Below are 13,533 nucleotides of genomic sequence, written 5' to 3'. Positions count from 1 at the left end.
GATTCTCTTTCTCTGGAGAATCCTGACTATATAATATATATATTAAGGCTAGTTCCTATGAAAATAAAATAATTAAAACAGGATATATAGAACACAAGGACTAGTTTTATTTTTTAGTATTACTAAATTAAGTAGATGTCAAAGTATTCTGTCAAATTGCTAATATAGAAGTTTGTAAATGTTTTCTCTCAATTATGTTCTTACCTGATTATGAACCATTAAAAAACAACTCATGGATAACCAAAGGTCTACAACCTAAATTTTGAATTGCACTGTTCTAATATATTTTAGCAAGTCATTAGTGAATTTCTATGTAAACTTTTCTTTAAGTGAGGGATGGTTGTAGAGAAGAAGTAATTAAATTGACACAGATCCTTTACAGTATTAAACACACTTTGAATATATCCAGTATTGAGCTTTCAGTGTGTTGTTACACTAAACACGAGTGATACAAAATCAGTAAAACACAACATTTCCTTAGTGATGAAAAATGATCCTTCATTCAAAGAAGGATGGGTGATAGGAATCATTTAAGCAAAAATGCAGGACAATACATAAGAGGATGCCAGGATAAGTAACTTTTTATTTAAAAAAGATAGAAATCAGTATTGTTTGAAAGATTGGCCATTTCCCCTTAAATTCTGCAGTCTTTATGGAGGTTGTGGAATAAAATAGAGCTTGTAGAATGAGTAAGCTTTAAATAAGTTAAGACAAAAAATAGCATCATTCCATTAAAAAAAAAAAAAACAAAGTGAGAGATGAGTAGCAGCACAGCAATAGATGTGAGCATGACATATCTATGAAGAATAAAGACATGTATAGCCAACATTTTAGAGAGAAATATTCTGGGAGATGTAAATCGAGGCAAGGTAATGGACGATCTTGAAAAGCAAGATGACGATATTGATGCTATTTTTAGAAGTAACAAGTCTCAAAGATTTTGAATTGGAGAATGGCATGATGAATGCTCTATATTGGTATTGAGTGGACTGTCCACTACTGTCAGGAAAAAAACGTTGGAAGTCGAGAAATACTAATATAATGAAAATAACATTTATATCAAATAGAGTTAATGACTCTCTCAATATTGAGTTCTTGTGTCATCAAAATAGGCTTCGGGATCAGGACTACTCATTTTTCATTTCAAGAATAAGGGTGAATACAGCATAAAAGAAAGTAGATACATGCCTCACATAACATAGCCTCCGAGGTAATTTGAGACTAATATGGTGGTATTGTGTGTTTATCCTTAATGTAATTTAAAAGACAGCCAGCCACAGCCATTTCCAGTGAAAGGCAAAATTGAGCCAAACTTCCCAGTGTTTTCTAAGCACTGCGATGCTAGAACTCACACCTTCTCTTCAGGATCCTTCAGAAGGCTAGCCAGAAAGAAGTAAATGCCTGTAACATCTGGCAGAATCCTGATGTGTTTTTACGACACAAAGAAAGACAGGACTGCGACTCCATTATCATTTGAGCAACTGTGAAGAAGCTATTAAAAGTAGGGGTTAAAGCTGAGACTGCAAGTTCAAAACAAACAAACAAACAAAAAAATAGAAGGACAGAGGAAGCTATGGAAAATCTAAAATAAGAACTAGGAAGATAGGGCTTCAAGGGAAGATCAATGTATGCAAAATATCATCTAAAATCCAAAAAAGTCAAACCTTGCCTTCCCTGCTTCTCTATCCTTTTTATATTCACTCTCCAACGCTCATCCCTGGTTTCATGTGTTACAGGTTGTGAATTAGTTCAGTTTTCAACTCCTAGACCCCCTGTGTTACACTGTTTTGTAACAAGGGAGATCCTGAAAACAAGAGGTGTGCTAATTCGGGAGGTTGGGGTGGGAGTCGGGAAACACACAAAAGAAGGATGGCACCTGTTCTTCTGGTGCATCATAGGTTTTTCTCTCAAGGACATTAATAGATAGTGAGGCCTCCTAAACCCTCAGAGACCAAAAGGACTTGTTTCCAGAGATTAATAAGTATCCCTCTAGAATTAAAGAAGGGGCAGGTCATAAGTGTTTTCCTGGAAAGGCTATTCTTGTGTATAACAAAGAACATAAAGACATCAAAATTCTAATAGAATATAATAATATCAGTTTTGTGAGCAAATATTTACTGAACATCTGTAGTGTTTATATCACTGTGTTGGCCACTGCCATTGGGATGCTGGATAATCTCTTTGGGGAGACAGAAATGATAGGGATAGGGTATTGTACATTGTGACGTATAACTAGGCGCTAAATTCTGTGATGCAAACATTAGGAATCGTGAAATGATAGAAAGTATGTAATTGTAGGATGGATAAGGGAGCAAGGAATTCTTGTAGAAGATGAAGCAGAAGTTTGCCACAAATGACAATATGTGGTTAGGAGCATATTATGGAGAACACAAAGGATCTAGTTATGGGCGATTACATTCAGAAACCCAGTCAATCAGCATATGATCTTTTCTTTTTTTTTAATACGCTCCAGTGAACTGAGAATAAGCATATCCTTTCACAAAGAGCCATCTCATGGCCTCAGAGTAATCATTTTATCACTATAATTTGTATTAGTGTATACAGAATGTCACATCAGTTTAGAAAATTTATTCACATGATTTATATGTCAGAATTTTTTTTACATCTATAATCTCAGTTTTGCTGTTCAGGTCTTATTTGTTCTCAGTTACACACTACCCCAGTGATACTTGCTTTCTTGCCCCTATTTGGCAGCTTTATCCGTCATTGATAAATACAGGCAAAGAGGAACAGCATAACTTATTTACGGACAAGATGCTTAACGATCAATAAAGTTATATCTCTTTAATCCGGCAGCTCAGCTAGAACTAAAGCAGCCAAAATTTACTAGTAAATCAATATAATGTTTCTCTGCCACGCATCTCTTTCAGAATCTGTATAGTGTAAGGATTATCATAATACAATGAAGTCCATTCTCTCTATCCATCCACATGTTTTTGGATATTGTAAACGTGGGAATTGATTGATCACAAGAAAATCTATGCTATCTTTTCAGTGAGTGGCATGCCATTTCGTAGTAGCCAAGGTGGCGGGCCTAAAGTGGCCTTAAGAGCAAGCACATGCTGATGGAGAAATTACTCAAACATTTCAAGGTCAGTACCTCAGAGCTAAAAAAGTAATTTCTTCTCCATGTCATGGTGCAAATAAGAAGCATCCCATGCACAAACCGATCCTCTTTTTCCATTTGATTTGTTTCCTGGGGATTTTATCGTCAGGAATATGGAGTCGTGCTTCAAGCCCAGGTTTCCTGTGAGGCAAGGCTACCTGGCGTGTCTCTGGAACCAGAGCACATTAGACATAATAGAAAAAGTACTTGCCTTAAATGAGTTGCTAGATGATTTTTGCTTTGATTGTGATGGATCACACGGCAAGCTCTGTGAGTTTTAAGCAGCGACATTTTCAGGGTTCCTTGTCACAGTTGTAGTCATTTTACCCTGACTGGTCCACGGAATGTATATAATGAAACACTTTCTTTTGCTTGGGTAATAAAAGACTATGAAGCTTCTAGGCGATCCTTGAAAACTGATAGCATCTTTGCTGGTTTTGCAGCTTAGAGATCTCATCTGTATCTACATCTGTCATAATGTATATTTAGCAAAAAAGAAAAGCATTGGAGATCTGACTTGTTTCATTAAGTTATTCCTACATTCTCATAACCAGATAGGAGATTCTATCATTGTTATCTTAGCAACAAGCCGCTGGCTTACTTCCGACACCACATCGGTGGGAATGTTCTCAGCCTGTCTGCCTTCCACACCAGTATATTCTCAGCGACTCCTGTAACCATGGAAAACAAGGTTGCATTTTCCTTGATGGCTATAGCAATGTGACTCAGAGTTATTTATAGAGCAAAACGAAAAGGAGCTGAATCGACAGACTTATCAGAATCATTTGGGAATTATAAGCCTTTGGCGTCATTTTAACAGTGAGGGATCCATAGAGATGCGAGCTGCAGTGTAATGATGGTTATGTTTACATTTGGAAGGGCTACCTGTTGGGGTGACAAGTGAACCACTGTCACATGCTTGAACATATGCATAGGCATCTACATGGAAAATTGACCACGTGGGATACCTTTATTACTGAATCACACGGGACACTTGAGCTGCACTGTTTATCAAAAGATCCAAAGTGACTCAGATATGACACTAACAGCACATATAAGGAAACATTCAAGAAAAGTCTTGAAACTTAAATAAGTTGAATGACAATGAACCATATCGTCCAACTACATTTTGTATTATTAAAAGGAGATTTTTCTACTGTCACACTTGTCAATGTTAAATTTTTCCAAAATTTTTGTAGTTCCTTCCTAGACCAAACTATATTCTAATGATCTTAATTTGGTAGCCATGATAACCTTTCTAATTCTCTTGAATGGGTTAAATCGAAGATTATCATGTTCCACAGTCTATAAATTTCCTTTTCGAGTAGATATAAACGAGTTTCCAATCCAAACCTGCTGCCTCCTCCTCAATGAACTTTTAAAAGTTATGGTACTAACACTATTTCTGTAGTAAATCATAATACTGTAAATGTGATCATGGCTTCTGGTTTAAATCAAATCGGGTTTAAATACCATGTCTGCTACTTGCTTGCTGAGAGATTTTGGACAGGTCATTGAAGCTCATGAAACTTAAATTTCTTCATTTACAAAATGGGTAAATATAGTGCTTTTATACTATATGTTAAATCAATAGAGCTTTTGCGAGTATAGATTGATTTTAGAACAGTTCTTTGAACAGTATCTAGCTTGAAGTAATCATTCAATATTTATTATGAATTAAGGATGAAAAATATAATATGGGTACATTTCCTAAACAAGGGTAACTTACATAGATTCACTAAATAGTCTTCTTCATTAGAATTCTACCTTTTGGGGGAGGGGAACAAAAAGACAAGTGCATTTCACATATTTAACTTCACTCCTTGATATTTATTTGTGGTGGTCTGGGCTCGGTTAAGTGTTATTCAGGATAATATTGTTTTTATCATCAACGAACTATGCATCAAACTCTGAGACCGTGAGTTTCATAATTGTATTTTACCCCTAAAACTTTAGATAATCTTTGACTATAGTATTTATTTATATCACATTTTATAAATTTATTAATGTTTTTGATTAATTAAAAGAGGTGACATTGCATCTGCCTTCAAATGGGTTTCGACCCAAGGGATAATAGAAATTGTGTCCACTGGATTGTCAAAAATTAGTCATTTCTGTTTTACATGATTAACTAAAACAACCGACTGATGACTTTATGGAAACGGTGATCCCTCCAGGGCCACCCATGGGTCCCTTGGCACCCTGGCAGGAAAGCAGTGCTCTACATAATTGACAAATAATTCTCACTCATGAATAAATTACTGTGCTGATCTCCAGGCTGTTGCCTGTAGACCATGGTACAAATTCCTTCTGTTTTTTACTTTTAATCTTTCTTAGAGTATTTTACTATTTCTATCTTCTGTCAAAATATATCAATGTTATTTTGAAAAACTTTGATCCATAATGCCACAGTTCCACCTTTTCTTCCTTTTCTGTATAAATATCCATCACTGCTGACACTTAACATTCACAAATGACGGGAGCAGATTTCACCAATGCATGATTAGGTATGACTTTCTATATTTAGACGTGTGTTTGGTTTATCCACAAAAATTTCCCAAATTCTTTATATTCATAGGTTAAAGCACTTACATTATTTTTCATAGAATAAATTTGACCAACTAGGATATTTAAAATCTTTTTTGCTCAGGTTATAAACATAAAAATATGCTTTCCTGCCAATTAAAATAAACTAGTAAATCATTACAATAAGCATTTTATGAAATCATATAAAGCTAGATTAAGAAAATTAGAATTAAAAGACCTGAGCAATGTCTTTTGATAAAATTCAGCCTGACACCTTTTACGTGTTGGATTCCCTGTTCTTTTAATATTACATCCACTACAGGATTAGCCTTGAAAGATTAGACGAGAGTTCATGTTACAGTTTTACACATATGTGGCCACCAATTTTCAGAAGGCTCAAGCATTAGCTATTTTTTTTTTCTTTTGGTCTGTTGTACTTGGTCTGTTGTACTTGTAATTACCTGAGGTCAATTGCCACAGAAAATTAAAATAAAATCTTATTAGGATTCCTATTAAATTTTATTTTAGATACTATATTGTTTTTCTCTGTGATTGAGGGGGTCATCTGTCAGTCCAAAAATATATTTTAATGGAAACATTTTGGTCGCATATACATATACATCTACCTATTGGGGTCTTGAGCTACAGTTTTTTACCATAAACCTCAATTTGGTTAATTATAGATCCAGGAACAACTCTTACTGACATACCAAAAGAACATTACTACAGCATGGCTTCCTCTAAAGTCGGTCTTGTTGCTTAGGCTAAAAGAAGTTCAGGTGTAGGATACACACAAAACACACACACACATACAAAGATCAAACGCATACACATGTGTACACATGTACCAGTACTCATGAACATACATAAAAACATGTACGTTGGTGAGTATGTATGTACATGCATAAATATCCCTGAATTAATGATGTACATTCATGAGTTTACATGTATATGCATAAATATACCTGAATTAATTCATAATTGAATAATTCGTCATTTTAATTTTAGCTGTCAAATAGTCTGGCAATCATATGTCCTGGGCATTTGTAATTTAAAGCAAACATGGAAGTCAAGGCAGGAGAAATGGCTGTGGATCCAGGCACGAAGAGCAGCCAGTCAGAGGGCACCAGCATGGGGTTGGGGACAGCATGTCCACTCTCACACAGGTTGCCTAGCTATGTCACAAGCCCTTTTGTGTGGCATACCTGCATAAATACTGCCCTCCTAGCCACATCTTTTTCCAAGACTCCCTCTCTTAGCCACTACCTCTGCTAATTCTCATGAGTGCTAGGTTCTCACAAAGTAAGCTGGAGCCAACCAAGTTCTAGAGATATCTTTGTAATTTGATTGGCCAGTCCTCCTGTTTCTGCTCATCGATTGTCATGTTCCTGTGACTGTACAGCAGGACCTACTGCTAGCACATACAGATTCTTTATGTGACTTGCCAAAGACCTCCTATCTGCGTAGACCAAATAGAAAGGGCATCCATCCCGCAGAAGACACAGTTCATTTCCAAGTGCAAAGCTGAATGAGCTAAGTGAGGGAGAATTTCTGTCCCTACCTGCAGGCTCTCAGCCAAGCATCTTTGAGCAGGGCACAAGGCACAGCCCTACATGTCAGCCTTAATGGGAAGCCTACACTTGGCCACATTACTTATGCTGTTATAACTTGTAATGTATTAAACTAACTTAATTTTCTTAGACCCCTGCTGTAATTCTTAACACAACTAGTCCATGTTGTTCTGGGACCCTGCCAAAATCAGTGAGAGCTCACTCCTTTTTAGAAATCTATTAATTAATTGCTTACTGAAATTTCAGAACATTAGGAAACAGAAATAATTTGAAAGAGTTATTTTTTTCAAGTGTGTTTTTTGGAATTTTTCCAAAACAAATGGGGTTGACAAAGAGCTTTGCCAAAGTCAAGTTTAATGGCCACTATGAGTAACTGGTTCAAAGGGGGATGTTTCCTGTCCTCTGTAATCTTGCCAGGAACAGAGATAATTCAATAGAGATGACATCCAATTATTACATCTTCCCCTGTTTTTGAAACTCTGAAAGCAAGGACTTCTGTTGTCTCTAAAATAAACATTTTTAAAATTAGCAGTCAAACAAAATTTTAGTTGGAACATAGGTAAAAGAAAATACTTCCATTACTTTTCCCCCCTTTAAACAGCATAGATAAAATATCTCTTGGGCTGAAACATTTGTAGTAGAGACAGTTTATCTGTTGATCTGTCCTTTTTCTCTCCCAAGAAAAGGAAGAATTGAGATCTAGTTGAAATCCAGAAAGCTCCCTTTGCTGAGACCAGTAGCGTTCCCACCTCTGTTTAAGGCATAAACCACTATAAAGACTTTGGTATTATGCTGACCTGGATTCAGATCCTGCCTCTGACACCTGAAAGAAGAAAGGTAACTTTTCTGGAGTACGCAAATTAAGTCATTAAATAACGCTGTCTCATTGAATATAGTGTAATTCATAATTCAACCGACTACAAATTCCTTCAGGGAATCAAATGGTTTACTCATTGTCCGAGAATATTTAAATGTTTGACGTAAAGCCTCCTGAGTGACTGTTTTGTCTTAAACAAATGGAACTTTGTCAAATTTGGCAGCATATGTACCAGAATTGGAAAATACCAAGGAGATCTGTATGGTTGCTGGTCACGGGTGTCCAGACGTCGTAGAGTGAGACTCACTATGGAAACAGACAGAATAATTTATTTAAGACCCTTTTACTAAACTCCCTCCAGATTTAGTGAAGTAGATATCTGTAATTAGAAACAAATTAAGCAATCTGTGAACAAGGAAGCTAGATTTAGATTATGTGTCAGTGTCCTGGGGCAGTACTAACATAAGTGCTACTAAAGAAATAACTATCTTTTGACTCACCTGAAGATAATGGCTTATTGACTGCTCTAAAAAAGGTGAAGCTTGAATTGCAGGAAACTCCTGGATACACACAGGGCAATCCAGTGACAGAATGCCGGTGACTGTTACTCTCCTCTCGCCTAGACGTTATTTCTCACAGTTTGTGCTGACAAATGACTTACAGTCAGCAAGTTCTCATAGAGGAAAGCACCTCTGGATGTCGTTTCGAGTGAATTCCAGGCTTGAAGCATCACCTCTATTTACTTACGTAAAATTAAGAAGTCGTATACATACAGCAGTGGAATACGTCAGTATGTGAATAAAATCCTCATAATGCTAGTTGTAAAGATTTTAAAATAATAAAAAGCCCAATTATGGCCCCATATTGGTCACACCAATAAAACATGGTGAAGTACATTAAAATAGTGATGTAAACTATTTATTGTAATAGAGGGAATGACAACAGTCACAGTCTGTGTACTTTCTGGAGCAGTAGTTGGTTAATTGTACAATTTAGATATCTTACTTATATCAAGTTTATATTTCCCTCTAAGTTAATGACTATTATAATGAACTCATTAAATCCGAAAGTCAATATATTATCAGAAGACTTAGTGAATTCCATTGGCAGGTGGGAGAAATGGTTTAACATCATATTTTTGACTATTTTATAACCTATGTATAGATTATAAAGCAGTATCTGGTTGCTAAATTCTTATTTTAGTTATTGAAATTGAAATATTGATATCGAAATATATAATAGTGACTTTTCAATGGAAAATCATAGCATAGTTATCCGTGATTCTCTTTACAACATCTTTTCACATGGAACATTTCTTATATGTAAAGTTCGTTTTGTGGAATAATAGAATCCAAAAACTTTAACAAGTTTAAAGGGAAAAATTAGTCTCCAGATCACCCCTTTTTATCTCTGCTTCCCAGGCACCATGAAAAATTGATAACTGCTTGCAACTTTTTTGAAGAAATGTTTTCATTTCTAAAATTTACTTGCATATTTCTAAGTAGTACACTTCTTCTGTTGTTTTAATTTAAAAATATATATGTATTATCTACTAATTTCCTTCCATGAAAGTTACGCATTTAATTCTAGACCCCACCCTCTATCACCAGTCAGTGAGTGTGCATACATACATTTGTGATTGTGCCTCCATATATATCTACACACACTTCTGCTCCGCCTATGCGCCTTATATTAATTTTATCAATTTTTGCTTAAAGCAATATCTAGTGATTGAGTTATTAACATGATGTAAATATTATTCAGCGCTAAGTCACGCAATTTATTATAATTATATTAGCTTTTTCAAATGCATTTCTGTTGACCTGGAGGTAATAATTACCTTAGTTATCATTTGCCTCATTTTCTTTGTCTCTATCAGTATTCAGCCCAAAACACTTCAAGGAAAGTCTAAATCTCTGTTCAGTACATTAAAAAAGATTGCAAAATCTATCATATTTATTATTTTCTTGGTTATATTTCTTCGAGAGAGATTTGTATCCTCCCAGCCTGATACCCTGGGATGACTTCACCCTCTCCTACTAATATTGTGTTATGCTGTATTATTTTACTATATTGCTATTATTATTAATTATTATTATTATTTTAGAAAACATATCACATGGTTTCTTCTTTAAAAAATGTGAATGGGAACATTTTGAAAATGTTTATACCTGAAATTTTTTAAAATTTTAACCTCACACATGACTGCAAACTTAACTTGGTATTGAATGCTTATTTGGGTCATATTACCTCCAAATTTTGAAGGTACTGTCCCATTATTATCTGACTTTTTGCCATTGAGAAGTCTAATTCTATATGTTTGAATTCGAGGGTGTGAGTTGTTTGTTTGTTTTTTTTCTTTGTCGTTCCTATAGATGTCCTCAAAATCTCCTTTCTTCTCAGTCATTTGGAAATTTCCTTATGATGTTCTTTGGTGTGGGTCTTTTTTCATTTATTATGCTGAGCCCTTGATAAACTCTTGCAATCTAGAAAGTCATGTTCTTTTTTATCTAATATTTCTCTGATAATTTCTTTCTCTTGTTTTCTCTGATCCTATTTCTGGAGCTTTCTCTTACAGAATAAAATAATGAATAGAAGAAAAATTGGAGCTTCTGGATCAATCCTCAATTTTCTTTTCTATTTTCTATTTCTTGGTCTTTTTCTTCTAACTTCCGAGAGATTTCCTCAAAAGAAAATACACACACACACACACACACACAAACACACACACATATACACACACATACACATATATATTTCAAAACTTGGTTATTTTCTGAATGTAACTTCAATTTTCTTTTAAGCATTCTGTTTTTATAGCATAGATGCAAAATTTCATTCTGTCTCTCTAAGTACAGTAATTAGTTTTTCTTTAAGTTTTGCTCTACTTTCTGTCTTGTTTCCATTTTCTTTAATGTAGCTTTTCTCTGTTCATTTTGTTCTCTGTCTTTCATAATAGTGGCTTTCCTTAAATGCCTGGCATGCCAGGACTTCCATTCAAATTTTTAACTGAGGAACTAACTGCAGACTGAAAGCTTTGGGTGTGGGCGGGGCTTGTCCAATAATTAGTTGTGAAGAGGGAAGTATTAGTTTTCAATTGCTGCCATAACAAGCTATCTCAAACTCAATGACTTAAGCAATACAAATTTACTATCCTACAGTTCTATAGGTTAGAAGTCCAGCACAAGTCTCACTGGGTAAAGATCAAGGTGTTGGCAGGGCCATGTTGCCTTCTGGAGGTTTTAAGTGAGGTTTAATTCTCTTTTTTTTTTTTTACCTTCTAGAAAGAGGCCACCCACATTCCTTGGCTCCAGGACCTTATTCTCCATCTTCAAATCCAGCAATGGTGAGTGGGTCTGATTCTTGTCACAACACATCATTCTGACCATTTTTTTTTTTTTGCGGTCACATCTTCCATTGACTATTGCCAGGAAGGATTGTCTGCTTTTTAAAGACCCATGTGATCACATTTTGACCACCTGGATAATACAGGGTGATTTTCGTATCCTTAATTTGTGATACTCAATTAAACCACATCTGCAAGTCCCCTTTTGTCGTGTAAGGTAACACTGACATTATCCAGAGATTAGGATCAAGATATCTTTGCAGTCCCTTATTTCACCTGCCTGCAGAGAACTAAGCAGAGAGATCCAACCATTTTGTTGGTAAACAGTTTTCAGTCATTTTAGTTGTTGGGTTGTAACTTCTTTGGGAGCGTCCCAGGTGAAATCTGAAACTGACTCCCCTATACAAAGGGCAGGAAGAGACTGGAAAAAAAAAGAAAAAAAAAGAAAAACAGGCAGAAAACTACAGATTGGTAGGTGGCAGGTTTAATAAGCAAGAGAACTTACTTGTGAGGCTCGTGTTGGTCAACCACAAAACAAGTAGATCCCTGGACCTAACTGCCAAATTCTAAAGTTTATGTAGAGCCCTCTGGGTTCCTTAACGTACCCAGTCCAGATAATCTCAATCACATTTCCATCTCAAGGCTGAATTCTGAGAACAGGAAAAGAAAGCAGAGTGTACACCCCTGACGCAGGGGAGGGGAGTGGGGAGCCTCCGTTTGCCTGGGTCCAGCTCTCTGTTCCAACCAGCAATCACATCTTCTCGACGACCTTCCCGAAGAGCAGATCTCTGATTTTTGTGTGAAATAATTTTTTATTCTTCATCCTTTTGTATAGAAGCCTGTCTTCCAGCTGTTTAGAGGTCAAATGTGGGGAAGGGACCGGGATCCAACAGGTTAAGAGGCAGTGTTCTTTCTGCTGCCACGGTGCACTTGAGTTCAGAGACCCTCTCATTCAACCTCTGCAGAGAGCAAACATGCAGGTACATTTAGAGTTAGGGGCAGTCAGCTCTCCATACACAGCAGACATGGAGTTTCAATCAGTTGTGTTATGCTTCAGCCCTACATTCTGAAGTATTCCATGCCAGCTTCCTGAACCCTACCGCCCTGCAGTCACTTTGAGCTTTCAGCTCTCCCACATCTGCTGAGGTACACAGTAAATCTGCTTTACATCTTCCAAAATTTGATTGACATTTTCATCTGCTGTCATTTCCTCTCCTATTGCTTTGGCCTTCTGGGTTTTACTAGTTTTTAACCCTTTATCATCACTTCAGTTAGTATACGGGAGACAATGACAGTCAAGGGATGTTTAATGTATCACTACAGATTAGAATTCCCTATGCTAGAAATTAATGAAAATCTACACCTTTATAGTAAGTTTTTGCAGCATTGTTTGCTTTATGCTAAGTCATTTTGACATTGTAGTATTCTGCAAGATACTAAGGATTTATAGTTGAGATATATCTAAAAGACAGAACTATATGCAACAACAATCTTTCATTTGAACGATTATATATAAGGCATTTATTTTGAAAGAAGAAGGAATATTAAATTCCAGGGGAAAAGAGAGGAATGGTCATTATAAGATAAAACTAAATTAAATGTGCAGAGTTTATAGTATATCATCATTATAATCTAAGTATTTGCATCATCTTTACTGAAATTTCTTAATGTAATAATTTTGTTTGTTTGATACACGTTTTATAATAGAAAGAATTCTATTCTATATTATTAGAGAAAGTACAGTAAATAGTTATAATAATTCATAGAAAATCTTTTTAGGTTTCTTTTTAACAGTGTTGTAAGAATAACTGAAATGAAATTTATTTTTATAATGTATCAAAACAATGTGTCTCAAAATTAAGCAGGTTCACATGCTAGGATTCATGTATTTTCTTTGCTGTCCTTGAATTTCCTTTTAGAGCCCAGTGAGATAATATTAAATATTTGGAACCAGTATATAATTTGGAAGCAAAACATTTTGAAAGTTCAATTAATTTTAAACAGGAAATAGCAATTTGCTAGAAGGCATTTAGAATGCCCTAGGCTCAGACATAATGACTAAACCCCGTCTGATCTCCAGGATGTCGCCTTTTGGTAGGCTTTTCTTTTGTTGGAAAACTTTCATTTTTCTTAAGATTCTAAAATT

This window comes from Pteropus alecto, unplaced genomic scaffold (genome assembly GCF_000325575.1).
Source record: "Pteropus alecto unplaced genomic scaffold, ASM32557v1 scaffold35, whole genome shotgun sequence".
NCBI classification, from domain to species: Eukaryota; Metazoa; Chordata; class Mammalia; order Chiroptera; family Pteropodidae; genus Pteropus; species Pteropus alecto.
This window is presented reverse-complemented; position numbering follows the sequence as displayed.